Below are 22,267 nucleotides of genomic sequence, written 5' to 3' on the forward strand. Positions count from 1 at the left end.
TTGGGAAGCTCTCACCAACCCCATCCAACAAGTCAGAATCTTAAGGGTTTAAGAGTTCTATGCTAATGCATGGATCACTTAGAACCATAATCAAAGTGTGAACCCGAACCCAAAGAATTGGCTCACAATGGTTCGGGGAAATTACTTGGATTTCAGTCCGAAAAATGTGAGGTTGGCATTCAACTTGCCAATAATGCAAGGAGATCCTCACCCTTTCACTAGAAGGGTCAACTTTGATTAAAGGTTGGACCAAGTCTTCATGGACATCTGTGTGAAAGGAGCTCAATGGAAGAGAGACTCCAGAGGCAAGCCGGTTCAACTAAGAAGGCTTGACCTCAAGCCCGTGGCTAGAGGATGGTTTGAGTTCATCCAACGCTCTATCATTCCCACTAGCAACCGGTCTGAAGTCACAATAGACTGGGCTATCATGATCTATAGTATCATGATTGGAGAGGAAGTAGAAGTTCATGAGATCATACCTCTAGAACGCTACAAGGTGGTGGACAAGCCCTCTACTTTGGCAAGATTAGCCTTCCCTCATCTCATCTGTAACCTATGCAATTCAGCTGGAATTATCATAGAGGAAAATATCCTCATTGAAGAGGACAAGCCCATCACTAAAAAGAGGATGGAGCAAATAAGAGAGCCCACTCATGGACCTCAACAAGAGCATGAGGAAGTCCCTCATCAAGAAATCCCTGAGATGCCTCAAGGGATGCATTTTCCTCCACACAACTATTGGGAGCAACTTAACACTTCTTTAGGAGAATTGAGTTCCAACATGGGGCAACTAAGGATGGAGCACCAAGAGCACTCCATCATCCTCCATGAAATCAGAGAGGACCAAAAGGCTATGAAAGAGGATCAACAAAGGCAAGGAAGAGATATTGAGGAGCTAAAGCACTCCATAAGATCTTCAAGAGGAAGAACTAGCCGCCGTCACTAAGGTGGACCCATTCTTTAATTTCCTTGTTCTTATTTTTCTGTTTTTTGAATTCTATGCTTTATGTTTTGTCTATGTTTGTGTCCTTATTACATGATCATTAGTGTCTAGTGTCTATGTATTAAAGCTATGAATGTCCTATGAATCCTTCACCTTTCTTAAATGAAAAATGTTTTCTGAAAAAGAAAAAGAAGTACATTAATTTCGAATTCTATCTTGAAAATAATTTAATTATTTTGATGTGGTGGCAATACTTTTTGTTTTCTGAATGAATGCTTGAACAGTGCATATTTTTGATATTGTTGTTTATGAATGTTAAAATTGTTGGCTCTTGAAAGAATAAAGAAGAAAAAGAGAAATATTTTTGATAATCTGAAAAATCATAAAATTGATTCTTGAAGCAAGAAAAAGCAGTGAAAAACACAAAGCTTGCAAAAAAAAAAAGGGCAAAAAATAAAGAAAAAAAGAAAAAAAAAGAAAAAGCAAGCAGAAAAAGCCAATAACTCTTTAAACCAAAAGGCAAGGGTAAAAAGGATCCAAGGCTTTGAGCATTAATGGATAGGAGGGCCCAAATGAATAAAATCCTGGCCTAAGCGGCTAAATCAAGCTGTCCCTAACCATGTGCTTGTGGCGTGAAGGTGTCAAGTGGAAAGCTTGAGACTGAGCGGTTAAAGTCATGGTCCAAAGAAAAAAGAGTGTGCTTAAGAGCTCTGGGCACCTCTAACTGGGGACTCTAGCAAAGATGAGTCACAATCTGAAAAGGTTCACCCAGTTATGTGTCTGTGGCATTTATGTATCCGGTGGTAATACTGGAAAACAAAATGCTTAGGGTCATGGCCAAGACTCATAAAGTAGCTGTGTTCAAGAATCAACATACTGAACTAGGAGAATCAATAACACTATCTAAATTCTGAGTTCCTATGGATGCCAATCATTCTGAACTTCAAAGGAAAAAGTGAGATGCCAAAACTGTTCAGAAGCAAAAAGCTACTAGTCCCGCTCATCTAATTGAAACTAATCTTCATTGATAATTTTGAAATTTATTGTATTTTCTCTTCTTTTTATCTTATTTTGTTTTTAGTTGCTTGGGGACAAGCAACAATTTAAGTTTGGTATTGTGATGAGCGGATAATTTATACCCTTTTTGGCATTGTTTTTACATAGTTTTTAGTATGTTTTAGTTACTTTTTATTATATTTTTATTAGTTTTTATGCAAAAATCACATTTCTGGACTTTACTATGAGTTTGTGTATTTTTCTATAATTTCAGATATTTTCTGGCTGAAATTGAGGGACCTGAGCAAAAATCTGATTCATAGGCTGAAAAAGGGCTGCATATGCTGTTGGATTCTGACCCTCCTGCACTCGAAGTAGATTTTTCGGAGCCATAGAAGTCCAATTGACACGCTCTCAATTGAGTTGGAAAGTAGACATCTTGGGCTTTCCAGCAATGTATAATAGTTCATACTTTTTCCGAGATTTGATGGCCCAAACTGGCGTCTAAACGCCCACCAAAGACCCTTTTTTGGAGTAAAACGCCATAACTGGCACCAGAACTGGAGTTAAACGACCAAACTGGCACCCAAGCTGGCGTTTAACTCCAAGAATGGCCTATGCACGTGAAAGCTTCAATGCTCAGCCCAAGCACACATAGTGGGCCCCGGAAGTGGATTTCTACACTATCTGCACTTAGTTATTCATTTTCTGTAATCCCCAGTAACTAGTTTAGTATAAATAGCACTTTTTACTATTGTATTAGGGGATTATGATATTATCATCCTTGGACTTGGAGGCTGGCTACACGGCCATGCCTAGACTATTTTCTCTTATGTATTTTCTACGGTGGAGTTTCTACACCTCATAGATTAAGGTGCGGAGCTCTGCTGTTCTTCATGAATTAATGCAAGTACTATTGTTTCTCTTTCAATTCACGCTTACTTCTTCTCCAAGATATCCTCTTGTACTTAATTCAGTTAAGTCAGAATGAAGGGGTGACCCGTGACAATCACCCACTATCTTCGTTACTCGCTTAGCCAAGATCCGCGTGCCTGACAACCACAAAATAGTCTACATGATGTTCAACGTAGTCATTAGACGACAACCAGAGTATATTCTCTTGGGTCTCTAATACACGGACAGAGTCTGTGAGATTAAGATCTTCGTGGTATAGGCTAGAACCAATTGGCAGCCATTTCTGAGATCTGGAAAGTCTAAACCTTGTCTGTGGTATTCCGAGTAGGATCTAGGAAGGGATGACTGTGACGAGCTTCAAACTTGCGAATGTTGGGCGCAGTGACAGTGTGCAAAAGGATAATGGTCCTTGGTGCACGAATTGTGAATCACACTTTTCACAACTCGTACCACTAACCAGCAAGTGCACTGTGTCGTCCAAGTAATACCTTACGTGAGTAAGGGTCGAATCCCACGGAGATTGTTGGTTTGAAGCAATCTATGGTTATCTTGCAATTCTTAGTCAGGAAGTCAATTGTATTTATCAGTTGAATTGCGAATAAACAAGAGAGCATGGGTTAAAGGTTACTTGTTATACAGTAATGGAGAATATGTTGGAGTTTTGGAGATGCTTTGTCTTCTGAATCTCTGCTTTCCTCTATTCTCTGATTCACGCACGCACGTCCTTCTATGGCAAGCTATGTGTTGGTGGATCACCATTGTCAATGGCTACCATCCATCCTTCCAGTGAAAAGGGTCCAAGTGCGCTGTCACCGCACGACTAATCATCTGCAGGTTCTCAGTCATGCCGGAATAGGATTTACTATCCTTTTGCGTCTGTCACTATGCCCAGCACTCGCGAGTTTGAAGTGCGTCACAGTCATCCAATCCCAGAATCCTACTCGGAATACCACAGACAAGGTTTAGACTTTTCGGATTCTCATGAATGCCGCCATCAATCTAGCTTATACCACAGAGATTCTGATTAAGGAATCTAAGAGATATTCATTCAATCTGATGTAGAACGGAGGTGATTGTCAGAAACACATTCATGGATTGAGGAAGGTGATGAGTGTCACTGATCATCACCTTCTCCATAGTTAGGCGCGAATGGATATCTTAGATAGGAACACGCATGTTTGAATAGAAAACAGAAATACTTGCATTAATTCATCGAGACACAGCAGAGCTCCTCACCCTCAACAATGGAGTTTAGAGACTCATGCCGTCAAAGAGTACAAAGTTTAGATCTAAAATGTCATGAGATACAAAATAAGTCTCTAAAAGTTGTTTAAATACTCAACTAGTAACCTAGGTTTACAGAAAATGAGTAAACTATGATAGATAGTGCAGAAATCCACTTCTGGGGCCCACTTGGTGCGTGCTGGGGCTGAGACTAAAGCTTCTCACGTGCATAAGGCTGTTTTGGGCGTTCAACGCCAGCTTTGGATCCTTTTCTGGCGTTGAACTCCAACTTGCAACTTGTTTCTGGCGCTGGACGCCAGAATTGGGCAGAGAGCTGGTGTTGAACGCCAGTTTACGTCATCTATCCTTGAGCAAAGTATGGACTATTATATATTGATGGAAAGCCCTGGATATCTACTTTCCAACGCAATTGGAATCACGCCATTTGGAGTCATGTAGCTCCAGAAAATCCATTTTGAATGCAGGGAGGTCAGAATCCAACAGCATCAGCAGTCCTTTTTCAGCCTGAATCAGATTTTTGCTCAGCTCCCTCAATTTCAGCCAGAAAATACTTGAAATTACAGAAAAGCACACAAACTCATAGTAAAGTCCAGAAATATGAATTTTGCCTAGAAACTAATGAAAATAAACTAAAAACCAACTAAAACATACTAAAATCTATATGAAACTAACCCCAAAAAGCGTATAAAATATCCGCTCATCACAACAACAAACTTAAACTGTTGCTTGTCCTCAAGCAACTAGACAAATAAAATAGAAGACTAATAGGTTGAGAAGCAATAATATCTCAGAGTTTTTGAGTGAAGCTCAGATTCTAATTTGATGAGCGGGACTAGTAGCTTTTTGCTTCTGAACAGTTTTGGCATCTCACTTTATCCATTGAAGCTCAGAGTGATTGGCATCTATAGGAACTTAGAATTCAGATAGTGTTATTGATTCTCCTATTTCAGTATGATGATTCTTGAACACAGCTATTTTATGAGTCTTGGCCGTGGTCCTAAGCACTTTGTTTTCTAGTATTACCACCGGATACATAAATGCCACAGACACATAATTGGGTGAACCTTTTCAGATTGTGACTCATCTTTGCTAAAGTCCCCAACTAGAGGTGTCCAGGGTTCTTAAGCACACTCTTTTTTTTTGCTTTGGACCTTGACTTTAACCGCTCAGTCTCAAGTTTTCACTTGACACCTACATGCCACAAGCACATGGTTAGGGACAGCTTGGTTTAGCCGCTTAGACCAGGATTTTATTCCTTTAGGCCCTCCTATCCACTGATGCTCAAAGCCTTGGGATCCTTTTTATTACCCTTGCCTTTTGGTTTTAAGGGCTATTGACTTTTTCTGCTTGCTTTTTCTTTTTCTTTCTATATATATATATATATATTTTTTCGCCTATTTTTTTTCTGCAAGCTTTGTTCTTTGCTGCTTTTTCTTGCTTCAAGAATCATTTTTATGATTTTTCAGATTATCAAATAACATGTCTCCTAGTCATCATTCTTTCAAGAGCCAACATATTTAACAGTCTTAAACAACAAATTCAAAAGACATATGCACTGTTCAAGCATTCATTCAGAAGACAGAAAGCATTGCCACCACAAGTTACTAATTAGAATTTTTCTTATAAAAAAAACTCAAATTTTATTGCCTCTTATTCAAAAGATCTACTATTTTATTCATGTTTGCTGATGATGAGAAAAATAGACTATAACTTAATTGGAGGTAAAATCAAAATAGACACTAATTACTACTATATGACTCCTAAGGTAAACTCCTATAATGACAACTATCACAGAGTTAAAGCAGAAATTGGAATTTAACAACCTTTGTTCTGGGAAGTGGATGTTCCTCGGATCTGTGGGGTGCTTGGTCCTTCAAGAGAAAACTTCTGGCGCTTCAATTCCCTCAAGTCACGCCCTTGCTCTTCCTATTCTTTAATCAAATAGCAAAAAATTTGACTTTGTTCCTTCTGTTCCTTTATTATTTGTTCCATAGCTTCTTGCATCTTGGTAACTGATGTTTCAAGATACTCCCAATATTCAGATTGAGGGATTTCTGGGAGAAATTCCTGTGTTTTCTTCTTGATGGGGTCATCCTGTGCTTGTTGTTTTTCCATTGATGCTTTGGTGATTGGTTTCTCAATTGAGATATACTCAGTTATTCCCATCCTTACTCTAGCGTCCTTGCAGAGCAGAGAAATCAAGCTTGGTTAAGCCAACCTGGCCTCTTTAGAATTTTTATTGGCAATTTTGTAGAATTCAGTTGAAATCAGTTGATGAACTTCCACTTCTTTTCCCATCATGATGCAATGGATCATCACTGCTCTTTTAACAGTGACTTCAGAACGGTTGCTAGTGGACAGCAGAGAATGCCCAATGAAGTCCAGCCATCCTCGGGCGACTGGTTTGAGATCTTCCCTTTTGAGTTGATTTGGGACACCCTTCGTGCTAGTGGTCCACCTTGCTCCAGGGATACATATATCCTCTAGAATCTTATCCAGGCCCTTGTCTATTCTCATCATTCTCCTGTTGAAAGAGTCTGGATCATCTTTCAGCTGAGGTAGCTTTAAGATCTCTCTGATCTTGTCAGGGATGGTATGAACAATCTTTCCTCTGACCACGGTCCGATATTCATAGAAAGCAGTTCCAGATAGTTTTTGCTTGTCAGTCTGCCACATATTAGCATAGAACTCATGGACCATATTCCTTCCCACTTTCGTCTCAGGATTAGCTAGGACCTCCCAGTTCCTGATTCGAATTTGCTCCTGGATCTCCAGATATTCGTCTTCTTTCAGATCGAATCTAACTTTCGGGATCACTGATCTTAGACCCATTATTTTGTAATAATGGTCTGCATGTTCTTTAGATAAGAACTTCCCTTGATTCCAAAGTGGTTTTGGAATGCTCTCTTTCTTGCCTCTTGAAGTGGGTTGTTTTCCCTTAGGAGCCATGCTCTTAGTGATCACGGATAAACACACCAAACTTAGAGGTTTGCTTGTCCTCAAGCAAAAGAAAAGAAAGGAGAGGGATAGAAGGAGAGCTAGGTGCAATTGTTGATGGAGGAGGGTGGAGGCCGAACCCATATATAAAGGGAGGGGGGTGGGTTCGAAAATTTTGAAAAGATATGATAAAAAGATTGATTTGGAAAAGATAAGATAGAAGATATGATAAGAGAGGATATAGTTTAAAATTGAAAAGATATGAAAAATTTTTGAAAAAGATAAATCTAGATTTTGAAAAAGATAATGTGGAGATTTGAAAAAGATATTAGTTGAAAAAAAAATAGATTTGTTTTGAAAATTTGAAAAAGAGTTGGATTGAATTTGCAAAAGAGGGTTTGTGCTTATGGATTAAGATACATTTGATATTTTTCAGGTAGGGTTTTTAGAAATTAGGGATTTTAGAAATCAGGGTTCTTAACATGTTTATGCAAGAAATCATGAATTGAAGCATGAAAATTAAGATTAAAATGAAAAATATGAAGAAAAAATGAATTTACCTCCTCCCCACCATCCTGGTGTTTGAACGCCCAAACGCTGCATGTTTTGGGCGTTTAACGCCCAAATGCTGCCTCTCCTAGGCGTTCAACGCCCAGCTGCTGCCTCTTTCTGGCGTTGAACGCCAGGAACTCCTTTGTCACTGGGCGTTTTTCTGAACGCCCAGGACGCTGTAAATCTGGCGTTGAACGCCCAGATGGCTATCCTTACTGGCGTTCAATGCCCAGTGGATGCTTCTGTTGGGCGTTGAACGCCCAAAACAGACTTTTACTGGCATTTTCTTGCCAGTGAGCTCTTTTTCTCTGTTTTGTGTGCAAAATTCTTCTGTAGCCCTGTGAACTTATGCAATTGATTCTTTACCTTGTTATCAATGAACTTTATATAAACAAATAAAAATAAAAATAGGACAAAATGCTTAGAGGATTGATGCCCCATGGCTGGGTTGCCTCCCAGCAAGCGCTTCTTTATTGTCTTTAGCTGGACCTTGCTGAGCTTTTAGTCTAGCTTCAGCCTTGAGCACTCTTGCTCAACATTGCCTTCAAGATAGTGCTTGATTCTCTGTCTATTGACAATGAACTTCTTGTCAGAATCAATATCTTGAAACTCCACATAACCATATGGTGATACACTTGTAATCACATATGGTCCCCTCCACCGGGATTTCAGTTTCCCGGAGAATAGCCTGAGCCTAGAGTTGAACAACAGAACTTTTTGTCCTGGTTCAAAGATTCTAGATGATAGCTTTCTGTCATGCCATTTTTTTTTTATTTTTCTTTATAAAGCTTGGCATTTTTGAAAGCAGTGAATCTGAATTCCTCTAGCTCATTTAGCTGGAGCAATCTTTTTTCTCCAGCTAATTTGGCATCAAAGTTCAGGATTTTGGTTGTCCAGTAGGCTTTATGTTCCAGTTCCACGGGCAGGTGACATGCCTTACCATAGACCAGTTGGTATGGAGAGGTCCCTATAGGAGTCTTGAATGCTGTTCTGTATGCCCACAGAGCATCATCCAAGCTTCTTGTCCAATCCTTTCTACAGGTATTTACAGTCCGTTCTAGGATTCTTTTTAGCTCTCTGTTAGAGACTTCAGCTTGTCCATTGGTCTGTGGATGATATGGAGTCGCCACCTTGTGGCGAATCCCATACCGGACCATGACAGAGTAAAGCTATTTGTTGCAGAAGTGAGTGCCCCCTATCACTGATTAGTACTCTAGGAACCCCAAACCTGCTGAAGATATATTTCTGGAGGAACTTCAGCACTGTTTTAGTATCATTGGTGGGTGTGGCAATGGTCTCAACCCATTTTGATACATAGTCAACTGCCACCAGAATATAAGTGTTTGAGAATGATGGTGGGAAAGGTCCCATGAAGTCAATTCCCCATACGTCAAACAACTCAATCTCCAAGATTCCTTGTTGAGGCATGGCGTAACCATGAGGCAGATTACCAGCTCTTTGGCAACTATCACAGTTACGTACAAACTCTCGGGAATCTTTATAGAGTGTGGGCCAATAGAAGCCACATTGGAGGACCTTGGTGGCTGTTCGCTCACCTCCGAAATGGCCTCCATATTGAGATCCATGGCAATGCCATAGGATCCTCTGTGCTTCTTCTCTAGGAACACACCTACAGATTATTCCGTCTGCACATCTCTTAAAGAGATAGGGTTCATCCCACAAGTAGTACTTTGCATCAGTGATTAATTTTTTCTTTTGTTGCCTGTTGTACTCTTTGGGTATGAACCTTGCAGCTTTATAGTTTGTAATATCGGCAAACCATGGTGTTTCCTGAATGGCAAATAAATGCTCATCCGGAAAAGTCTCAGAGATCTCAAGAGAGGGGAGGGACGTCCCTTCTACTGGCTCTATCCGGGACAGATGATCAGCCACTTGGTTCTCTGTCCCTTTTCTGTCTCTTATTTCTATATCAAACTCTTGCAGAAGCAGCACCCATCTGATGAGCCTGGGTTTTGAATCCTGCTTTGTGAGTAGATATTTAAGAGCAGCATGGTCAGTATACACAATCACTTTTGATCCTACTAAGTATGATCTGAACTTGTCAATGGCATAAACCACTGCAAGTAATTCTTTTTCTGTGGTTGTGTAATTTTTTTGGGCATCATTTAAAATGCGACTAGCATAGTAAATGACGTGCAGAAGCTTGTCATGCCTCTGTCCCAATACTGCACCAATGGCGTGATCACTGGCATCACACATTAGCTCAAATGGTAATGTCCAGTCTGGTGCAGAAATAACTGGTGCTGTGACCAGCTTAGCTTTCAGCGTTTCAAATGCCTGCAGGCACTCTGTGTCAAACACAAATGGCGTGTCAGCAGCTAGCAGATTGCTTAGAGGTTTTGCGATTTTTGAAAAATCCTTTATAAACCACCTATAGAATCCTGCATGCCCCAGAAAGCTTCTGATTGCCTTAACATTGGCAGGTGGTGGTAATTTTTCAATTACCTCTATTTTTGCTTGATCCACCTCTATTCCCTTGTTTGAGATTTTATGCCCAAGGACAATCCCTTCAGTCACCATGAAGTGACATTTTTCCCAGTTTAAGACTAGGTTGGTCTCTTGGCATCTCTTCAGGACAAGTTTCAGGTGATAAAGACAGGAGCTGAATGAGTCTCCATATACTGAGAAGTCATCCATGAAGACTTCCAGAAATTTTTTCACCATATCAGAGAAAATAGAGAGCATGCATCTCTGGAAGGTTGCAGGCGCATTACACAGCCCAAATGGCATCCTTCTATAAGAAAACACTCCAGATGGACATGTGAATGCTGTTTTCTCTAGATCCTGGGGATCTACTGCAATCTGGTTATAGCCTGAGTAGCCATCCAAAAAGCAGTAATAATCCTGACCTGCCAGTCTTTCTAGCATTTGGTCTATGAATGGTAAAGGAAAATGATCCTTTCTAGTGGCTATATTGAGCCTTCTGTAGTCAATACACATGCGCCACCCTGTAACTGTTCTTGTAGGAACTAGTTCATTTTTTTCATTATGAATCACTGTCATGCCTCCCTTTTTTGGGACAACTTGGACAGGGCTCACTCAGGGGCTATCATAAATAGGATAGATAATCCCAGCCTCTAGTAATTTGGTGACCTCTTTCTGCACCACTTCCTTCATGGCTGGATTTAGCCGCCTCTGTGGTTGAACCACTGGTTTAGCATTATCCTCTAATAAGATTTTGTGCATGCATCTAGCTGGGCTTATGCCCTTAAGGTCACCTATGGACCACCCAAGAGCTGTCTTGTGTGTCTTTAGCACTTGAATAAGTGCTTCCTCTTCCTGTGGATTTAAAGCAGAGCTTATGATCACTGGAAAAGTGTCACCTTCTCCCAAAAATACATATTTCAGGGATGGTGGTAATGGTTTGAGCTCGGGTTTAGGAGGTTTTTCCTCTTCCAGAGGAAATTTCAGAGGCTCTTTCATCTCCTCTGAATCCTCCAAATCAGGCTGAACATCTTTAAAGATGTCTTCCAACTCTGATTCGAGACTCTCAGCCATGTTGATCTCTTCTACCAAAGAGTCAATAAGATCAACTTTGATGCAGTCTTTTGATGTGTCTGGATGCTGCATGGCTTTGATAGCATTCAACTTAAACTCATCATCATTGACTCTCAGGGTTATTTCCCCTTGTTGGACATCAATGAGGGTTCGTCCAGTTGCTAGAAAGGGTCTTCCTAGAATGAGAGTAGCACTCTTGTGCTCCTCCATTTCTAGCACTACAAAGTCAGTGGGAAAGGCGAATGGCCCAACTCTGACAATCATGTCTTCAATCATGCCTGATGGGTATTTAATGGAGCCATCAGCAAGTTGGAGACATATCCGGGTTGGTTTAACTTCTTCAGTTAAGCCAAGCTTTCTGATAGTGGATGTCGGTATTAGGTTGATGCTTGCCCCAAGATCACATAAAGCTGTCTTGGTGCAATTACCTTCTAATGTGCATGGTATCAGAAAACTCCCAGGGTCTTTAAGCTTTTCAGGAAAGCTTTTCATTCTTCGGTGAGGAGAACTCTTTCAGTTTCTCTCCAATCCTTCTTATGACTCAAGATCTCTTTCATGAACTTGGCATAAGAAGGTATTTGCTCAAATGCCTCTGCAAATGGAATCTTTATTTCAAGAGTCCTGAGATAATCTGCAAAGCGAGCAAATTGCTTATCCTGCTCCTCTTTCTGGAGTTTTTGAGGATAAGGTATCTTGGCTTTATATTCCTCAACCTTAGTTGCTGTAGGTTTATTGCCTACAGAGGTGGTTGAAGAAGCCTTTTTAGAGGGATTGTCATCAGCACTTGTGTGTGTCTGATCCCTCACTGGCAATTGAGTGCCAGAGTTAGAAGCTGGAGTGACGTGAGATGCCAACTCCTTGTCTGTTCCTGGCGTCTGAATGCCAGAACTGTGCCCATTTTGGGCGTTCAACGCCAGATCTTGCCCATTTTGGGCGTTCAACGCCAGATCCTTGCTTGTTTCTGGCGTTGAACGCCAGTCTTTGCTTATTACTGGCGTTGAACGCCAGTCTTGGGCATGGTCTGGGCATTCAGCGCCAGCCTTCCACCAGATTTCTGGCGTTTTAACGCCAGAATTACTTTTCCCTGGGCTCTTACTCTCCTCAGGTGAATTTTGGGTGGTTTGCTCATTCCTTAGCTCTTTGCTGCCTTGAGGTGGGGTATTTAATATTTTTCCACTTCTTAATTGAACTGCTTGGCATTCTTCTGTTATTTGTCTTGACAGCTGCTGCTTTGTTTGCTTCAATTGTTCTTCCATATTTATATTAGCCATCCTTGTCTCTTGTAGTTTATCCTTGAATTCAGCTAACTGCTTTGTTAGGAAATCCAATTGCTGATTGAATTCAGCAGCTTGCTCTGCAGGACTGAGTTCAGCAATTGCTGTTTTAGCCTCTTCTTTCATGAAAGGGTAACTGCTTAAGTACAGATGCTGATTTCTAGCAACTGTATCAATAAGCTCTTGAGTACAGATGCTGATTTCTAGCAACTATATCAATGAGCTCTTGAGCTTCTTCAATTGTCTTTCTCATGTGGATAGATCCACCAGCTGAGTAATCTAAAGAGATCTGAGCTCTTTTTGTAAGCCCATAATAGAAGATGTCTAACTGAACCCACTCTGAAAACATTTCAGAGGGGCATTTGCGTAGCATCTCTCTGTATCTCTCCCAGGCATCATAAAGAGATTCATTATCTCCTTGTTTAAAGCCTTGGATGTCCAGCCTTAGCTGTGTCAGAAATTTTTCTGTCAGCTGTTTCCATGTCCTTATGCTAGCCTTAGGTTGGTTATTTAACCACCTCTTGGCTTGGTCTTTTACAGCAAATGGAAACAGTAATAGTCTGTAAACATCCTGATCTACCTCCTTATCATGTATTGTGTCAGCAATTTGTAAAAACTGTGCCAGAAACTCTGTAGGTTCTTCCTGTGGAAGACCGGAATACTGGCAGCTTTGCTGCACCATGATAATGAGCTGAGGATTCAACTCAAAGCTACTGACTCCAATGGAGGGTATGCAGATACTGCTCCCATATGAAGCAGTAGAGGGGTTAGCATATGACCCCAGAGTCCTCCTGGACTGTTCATTTCCACTTAGATCCATGATGGAGAAAGGGAGATGATGTAAAGTAAAATTTATTTATTTATTTATTTATTTCGAAAATAAAATAAAATAAAATAAAATAAATGAAAATAGGTGAAGATTTTCGAAAAAATGAGGGGAGAGAAAGTGGTAAGGAAGTTTTGAAAAAGATATGATTTGGAAAAGATTTTAAATTTTGAAAAAAAATCTGAATTTTTTTTTAAAATAATTTTCGAAAATTTGTTTTAAAATTAGAGAGAAAAGATATTTTTGAATTTAGTGAGGAAAGAGAAAAATAATAAAATAGCAAAAGATTTAAAATTTTTAGATCTAATGCTCCTTGTTTTCAAAAATTTTGGAGGGAAAACCCCAAGGAACACCAAACTTAAAATTTTAAGATCAAGACACAAGAAAAACTCAAGAACACTTTGAAAACTCACAAGAACATGAAGAAAGAACACCAAACTTAAAGTTTGACACAGAATTTAATAGAAAAATTATTTTTTTGAAAAAGATTTTTAATAAAACTGGTGCCCAATCATCAAGAACATAAACCAACACTCTAGCCAATTGGGCAATAAATGTAACACTTGTTTTGAAGAAGGATATTTTTAACCAAGAACAATAATAAGAGACTCTAAACCAAAAAGAAATTTTTTTCCTGATCTAAGCAACAAAATAAGCCGTCAGTTGTCCAAACTCAAACAATCCCCGGCAACGGCGCCAAAAACTTGGTGCACGAATTGTGAATCACACTTTTCACAACTCGTACCACTAACCAGCAAGTGCACTGGGTCGTCCAAGTAATACCTTACGTGAGTAAGGGTCGAATCCCACGGAGATTGTTGGTTTGAAGCAATCTATAGTTATCTTGCAATTCTTAGTCAGGAAGTCAATTGTATTTATCAGTTGAATTGCGAATAAACAAGAGAGCATGGGTTAAAGGTTACTTGTTATGCAGTAATGGAGAATATGTTGGAGTTTTGGAGATGCTTTGTCTTCTGAATCTCTGCTTTCCTCTGTTCTCTGATTCACGCACGCACGTCCTTCTATGGCAAGCTGTGTGTTGGTGGATCACCGTTGTCAATGGATACCATCCATCCTTCCAGTGAAAAGGGTCCAAGTGCGCTGTCACCGCACGGCTAATCATCTGCAGGTTCTCAGTCATGCCGGAATAGGATTTACTATCCTTTTGCGTCTGTCACTACGCCCAGCACTCGCGAGTTTGAAGTGCGTCACAGTCATCCAATCCCAGAATCCTACTCGGAATACCACAGACAAGGTTTAGACTTTCCAGATTCTCATGAATGCCGCCATCAATCTAGCTTATACCACAGAGATTCTGATTAAGGAATCTAAGAGATATTCATTCAATCTGATGTAGAACGGAGGTGATTGTCAGACACACGTTCATGGATTGAGGAAGGTGATGAGTGTCACTGATCATCACCTTCTCCATAGTTAGGCGCGAATGGATATCTTAGATAGGAACACGCATGTTTGAATAGAAAACAGAAATACTTGCATTAATTCATCGAGACACAGCAGAGCTCCTCACCCCCAACAATGGAGTTTAGAGACTCATGCCGTCAAAGAGTATAAAGTTTAGATCTAAAATGTCATGAGATACAAAATAAGTCTCTAAAAGTTGTTTAAATACTCAACTAGTAACCTAGGTTTACAGAAAATGAGTAAACTATGATAGATAGTGCAGAAATCCACTTCTGGGGCCCACTTGGTGCATGCTGGGGCTGAGACTAAAGCTTCTCATGTGCATAAGACTGTTTTGGGCGTTCAACGCCAGCTTTGGATCCTTTTCTGGCGTTGAACTCCAACTTGCAACTTGTTTTTGGCGCTGGACGCCAGAATTGGGTAGAGAGCTGGCGTTGAACGCCAGTTTACGTCGTCAATCTTTGAGCAAAGTATGGATTATTATATATTGCTGGAAAGCCCTGGATGTCTACTTTCCAACACAATTGGAAGGACGCCATTGGAGTCCTGTAGCTCCAGAAAATCTATTTTGAGTGCAGGGAGGTCAGAATCCAACAGCATCAGCAGTCCTTTTTCAGCCTGAATAAGATTTTTGCTCAGCTCCCTCAATTTCAGCCAGAAAATACCTGTAATTATAGAAAAATACACAAACTCATAGTAAAGTCCAGAAATATGAATTTTGCCTAGAAACTAATGAAAATAAACTAAAAACCAACTAAAACATACTAAAATCTATATAAAACTAACCCCAAAAAGCTTATAAAATATCCGCTCATCAGTCCTATTCCGACGCTAGTGAGAATTGACAGATGATTAGCCGTGCGGTAGCTGTACCTGGTATTTTTTATCCGAGACGAGAAATCCGACAGTTGATTAGCCGTGTAGAGATCGTACCTGGTATTTTTCATCCGAGAGGATCATATAGCTTGCCATGGAAAGGAGCACGCATGATTGGAAGAAGACAATAGGAAAGCAGAGGTTCAGAGGCAACAAAGCATCTCCAAACGCTTATCTGAAATTCCCACCAATAAATTACATAAGTATCTTTATTTTATTTTATGTTTTATTTATCTTTTAATTATCTAAACCTCATAACTAATTGAATCCGCCTGACTGAGATTTACAAGATGACCATAGCTTGCTTCAAGCCGACAATCTCTGTGGGATCGACCCTTATTCACATAAGGTATTACTTGGACGTAGGGGTGGCAAGCGGGGAAGCCCGCCCCGCCCCGCCCCACCCCGCCTAGTGAGGCGGTCCCAGAATCCTAGCCCGCCCCGCCTAACGGCGGGCTGGCGGGCCGGCGGGCTAAGCCCGCCAAATATCCTCTTTTTTTTTTACTTTTAACTATTAAATAATATATATAAAGATATAAAAAAATCTCTTTTGTTTTTTACTTTTAACTATTATAATTTCTAAAAGTATAAACAAATTATAATTTTTGTATTCACAAACATTAAAGTCTTTGTAATTATAAATATTTTTTCCAAAGCAAAATAAACATAATCCAAAACATAATTAACAATATTGTCTCTAAAACAAAACAAACATAATCTAAAACACCCAATTTTCATCTTCATTCTCTTGTAAGTTGGGTTGGGGAAGTTAGGTTTTGGTAAAAAAAATTATAAAAATACCCCTTGCTAAAAAAATACTAAGCCCGGCGGGGAAGCCCGCCCCGCCCTGCCAAAGCTCGCCAAAACCAGCGGTTTAAGCGGTGCGGGTTAAGCGGGCTTTTGCTATTTGGCGGTCCCAATTTTCCATCCCGGCCCGCCTTTTTTGGCGGGTTACGCGGGCCGTCCCGGCGGGTTTAGGCCCGTTTGCCACCCCTACTTGGACGACCCAGTACACTTGCTGGTTAGTTGTGCGGAATTGTGAAAAGTGTGAATTACAATTTCGTGCACCAATGCACTACCATATATTCGGCCATTAAAATGAATAAAAACAGAAAAAAATAAAAAGGCCCATCTGAAGACTGAAAGATAACTTAAAAACACTAAAGCACAGCATGTATAGCAAATTATACAAAGCTTTTCAAAAAGAACTACACTCAGTCTAAGGAAAGAGAAAGAAACTCATTAAAATTAAAAAAAAAAACAATTTTTAGTTCAAATAATAAGAAGAAAAGTAATAGAATTTGGCAAATTACATGATCCTCTTTGCTCTTATTTTATATTTTTCGTGTTATCCTCCTTGCTCTAAAATTGCTAAAAAATCTCAGCAAACCCATTTATCTGCAAGTTGTACAATTTGAAATCAGAAACAGAATATCAAATTTTCCCATAAACATGCAAAACATAATAACACACCATGCCTTCTTATGTATGAAACCTGCAACCTAGGTTGTTTGAATGTTGAAATTTGTATATGCTATATAAATTAATTAAGCATATGCTATAGCTAATTTGTACAAATCTCAATTGTAGCATTTGGAAGAAATTCAGAGCTGTTGTCAGGCTCAAAATTTATGCCTTCCCCTGGCAGCTTTGACAGTATAGTATCATAGTTATCGAAAGAACTTACAAATTTATAATACCTTAAAAAAAAAGAACAAAAATGAATGCATGTGAAGAGGCAACCGAATAAAACAACAGAAACTGGAATTTACTTTATGTAGACAAATTAACCAAAACAAACTACAAAATCAACAAATCCCATGTTGTAAGACATGCTACCTATACATGTAACATATCTGGGAGGGCAATCAACTTAACACTAATGTAAGAAATTAAACCTTAGCGAGCTTCTCAAAAATGTTGGTGCCGGGGGAGTCTAGTCGCTTCGTCGGCATATCAGCGACGGCCATAATCCAGGACGATCATCCCTGTCGAGTACCCGCGAATGGATCAAGCCTCGGTTTCTGGTGTTCTGGTGCCGGAACGTTTGCCGAAACCATCACACCTTCCTCAATTAAATGGAACAACAACATTCACAACTCATATATCATAAATATATTATATTAAAATTATTAACTTTACAGTTCACATTATGCTCTTCTTTAGATAAAATTAGTGCCTTCTAATCATCCGTTGCTAAGTATTTTCTAAACAATGATGCATTAATCATAATTTGGAACATAAAAAAGTAAAGATAAATTGCAAAAGTTTATGACATTATGTTGATTTCTCAAGTTACTTACAATTGAATTGCTGAAAGAAATTAAGTGAGTAAACATGCTAATTGCTTTTTAAATAAAGAACATAATCACAAAATCCTTAATGGTTTATAGTAAATTGCAAAGAGCTTCGTAAAGCATAAACATCATTACAAAATGTCCTCATTGTTATGCAATTCAAAAGCTAAATTATTACTTTTTGTGTCATTAAAAAGGAACAAATGTGGAACAACTAACCTCACCCCATAATCACCATGATTGAGAGCAACAACTCATTGTTATGCCTTCTCTGTTTTTTTATCTTTAATTTTTTAGTTACAACTTACCAATACTTGAAAGTATGCTCAGAATAACTCCTTTGCACTGCTTCTGAAGGGTCAGCCTCCCCTGAACCAAAGAAGTGCACAACACCATGACACAAAGTTTCACATATCAATTTTCAACACAAAATTCACTTCACAATCCACCTAAACCATGGGAAAAACCAAAAAACAAAAGGGATACTATAAAATTGTTCAAAAATGGCTAGAAAGCTTTCACTTACTAGCATAAGTTTTCTCCAGAACTCGCTTAATTCACAGTCTTCATTTTGCACTTGATCTTGTTTTCATCCTCCACTGGCTTCTCCTTCCTCTTATTTTCTTCTAAACCAACACTCTCCATACCCGAATCTCAAAGCTTCCAATCGTACGAAATACTCAAAGCCAGAAACAAATAACCACAGAAATCTCCCAAAATGAAAAAAAAGATCCAAAAACCACAAAAGATGTTACAGTTTATCCCCCAGCCAGAGAGTAGTGAAGATGGAGCGAGGATGAATCTGCATATTATACACAATAGTATAACACATAGATTTCAAAATCATTTTTTGAGATTGCAGTTTTGCATATAGGAGTAAATACAAACAGATTTTCATCGCATGAAAAGGCCGGATGTATAAAACTATCAAAGAACCAAATAGATAAATTTATTTCCTTGAGATAATCATTCAGGGTTTATTACTGCTGCTCAAAGAAGAGGGAGAAAAATAACTAAATCTAATATATGATTTGATTAATCAAGAAATCAACACATTGAACAGGAAGTGGTCAAATCAAATACTGACATTGAAGAGTTGAAATGGATCTGTGAGATGGAACCTGATAGGTGTTCGAACTTGTCGTATACATTCCTGTTTCCTCTTTCTTGCTCTCTCGATCTAGCCTCCTTATCTATCATCGCCGCCGTCATCACCACCCTCTTCTCCTTCTTCCGTCGTGCTTCCTTTCTTCACCATGTTTACTTCTTCTCTATAACATTCTCTCTCTCTGCCACCTATTCCTCCAAGAATTGCAGCTCTATCTCTCGACTTCTCTTTTCAATTTTTCAATTTGTTTCATCTCCATATGAACACTTTTGGAATTGATCTCAAAGATGTATATGGCTATAGTAAAATGGTTTGAAATTTGAATTTTATTAAAATTCCCGCCCAATACTTATCTTATTCACGGAACTTTGATATTTTATTATTATTTTAACAATTTTGTATTGCTTTGCCATGTGTCACTCGGTGAAAGCTAACACTTGTCGATCATGTGAAGCTCCACTTGTCGAGCAACTAACCACCTACTACATTCTTATTATATATCAATTTTCAACACAAAATTCACTTCACAATCCATCTAAACCGTGGGAAAAACCAAAAAACAAAAGGGATACTACAAAATTGTTCAAAAATGGCTAGAAAGCTTTCACTTACCAGCATAAGTTTTCTCCAGAACTCGCTTAATTCACAGTCTTTATTTTGCACTTGATCTTGTTTTCATCTTCCACTGGCTTCTCCTTCCTCTTATCTTCTTCTAAACCAACACTCTCCATACCCGAATCTTAAAGCTTCCAATCGTACGAAATACTCAAAGCCAGAAACAAATAACCACAGAAATCTCCCAAAATGAAAAAAAAAGATCCAAATACCACAAAAGATGTTGTAGTTTATTCCCCAGCCAGAGAGTAGTGAAGATGGAGCGAGGATGAATCTGCATATTATACACAGTAGTATAACACATAGATTTCAAAATCATTTTTTGAGATTGCAATTTTGCATATAGGAGTAAATACAAACAGATTTTCATCGCATGAAAAGGCCGGATGTATAAAACTATCAAAGAACCAAATAGATAAATTTATTTCCTTGAGATAGTCATTCAGGGTTTATTACTGCTGCTCAAAGAAGAGGGAGAAAAATAACTAAATCTAATATATGATTTGATTAATCAAGAAATCAACACATTGAACAGGAAGTGGTTAAATCAAATACTGACATTGAAGAGTTGAAATGGATCTGTGAGATGGAACCTGATAGGTGTTCGAACTTGTCGTATACATTCCTGTTTCCTCTTCCTTTCTCTCTCGATCTAGCCTCCTTATCTATCATCGCCGCCGTTGTTACCACCCTCTTCTCCTTCTTCCGTCGTGCTTCCTTTCTTCACCATGTTTACTTCTTCTCTGTAACATTCTCTTTCTCTGCCACCTATTCCTCCAAGAATTGTAGCTCTATCTCTCGACTTCTCTTTTCAATTTTTTAATTTGTTTCATCTCCGTATGAACACTTTTGGAATTGATCTCAAAGATGTATATGGCTATAGTAAAATGGTTTGAAATTTGAATTTTATTAAAATTCCCGCCCAATACTTATCTTATTCACGGAACTTTGATATTTTAATATTATTTTAACAATTTTTTATTGCTTTGCCACGTGTCACTCAGTGAAAGCTAACACTTGTCGATCATTTGAAGATCCACTTGTCGAGCAACTAACCACCTACTACATTCTTATTATATATTAATAGATAATAAGGATTTAGTTAATATTATGAACTCCTTTAGCTAACTAACATCTAACTAATTAATTATAAGTCAATTTGTTTTTAATTAGTAATTCTAATTTTTAAATTATTATTAATTAGTAATTATTTAAATTTTATTTTTTTTAAAAATATGAAATCAATAAATATTAATTACAGTTGTTTAAAATTGACTGGTTAAAAATTATTTATCTATACTTTTTCTTTTAGAATATATGTAAAATTATTAAAAAGGGAGATCTCAACAACTTCACTTGAAAAAGGGAACAATCATCTACCATCAAAGGTGAAACTACTCTAAAAGGTAGTTATCTATTCTAATATAAATACACTAACACTGATGAGCGGATAATTTATACGCTTTTTGGCATTGTTTCTACTTAGTTTTTAGTATGATTTAGTTGATTTTTAGTATATTTTTATTAGTTTTTAACTAATAATCACATTTCTGGACTTTACTATGAGTTTGTGTATTTTTCTGTGATTTCAGGTATTTTCTGGCTGAAATTGAGGGAGCTGAGCAAAAATCTGATTCAGGCTGAAAAAGGACTGCTGATGTTGTTGGATTCTGACCTCCCTGCACTCAAAGTGGATTTTCTGGAGCTACAGAACTCCAAATGGCGCGCTCTCAATTGCGTTGGAAAGTAGACATCCAGGGCTTTCCGGCAATATATAATAGTCCATACTTTTCTCAAGGATAGATGACGTAAACTGGCGTTCAACGCCAGTTCCATGTTGCAGTCTGGCGTCCAGCGCCAGAAACAAGTTACAAGTTGGAGTTCAACGCCAGAAACAGGTTACAACCTGGCGTTGAACGCCCAAAACAGCCCAAGCACAAGAGAAGCTTTTGTCTCAGCCCCAGCACACACCAAGTGGGCTCCAAAAGTGGATTTCTGAACTATCTATCATAGTTTACTCATTTTCTGTAAACCTAGGTTACTAGTTTAGTATTTAAACAACTTTTAGAGATTTATTTTGTATCTCATGACATTTTTAGATCTGAACTTTGTACTCTTTGATGGCATGAGTCTCTAAACTCCATTGTTGAGGGTGAGGAGCTCTGCAGCGTCTTGATGAATTAATGCATTTATCTCTGTTTTCCATTCAAACACGCTTGTTCCTATCTAAGATGTTCATTCGCGCTTTACTATGAAGAAGGTGATGATCCATGACACTCATCACCTTCCTCAATCCATGAACGTGTGCCTGACAACCACCTCTATTCTACATCAGATTGAATGAGTATCTCTTAGATTTCTTAATCAGAATCTTCGTGGTATAAGCTAGAATTGATGGCGGCATTCATGAGAATCCGGAAAGTCTAAACCTTGTCTGTGGTATTCCGAGTAGGATTCAAGGATTGAATGGCTGTGACGAGCTTCAAACTCGCGATTGTTGGGCGTAGTGACAGACGCAAAAGAATCAAGGGATTCTATTTTGACATGATCGAGAACCAACAGATGATTAGCCGTGCTGTGACAGAGCATTTGGACCATTTTCACTGAGAGGACGGGAAGTAGCCATTGACAACGGTGACACCTTACATACAGCTTGCCATGGAAGGAGCCTTGCGTGTGTGAAGAAGAAGACAGGGAGAAAGCAGAGATTCAGAAGACAAAGCATCTCCAAAACTCCAA

The sequence above is a fragment of the Arachis ipaensis genome, chromosome B10, assembly GCF_059453495.1.
Source record: "Arachis ipaensis isolate K30076 ecotype BB chromosome B10, ASM5945349v1, whole genome shotgun sequence".
Classification (NCBI taxonomy): domain Eukaryota; kingdom Viridiplantae; phylum Streptophyta; class Magnoliopsida; order Fabales; family Fabaceae; genus Arachis; species Arachis ipaensis.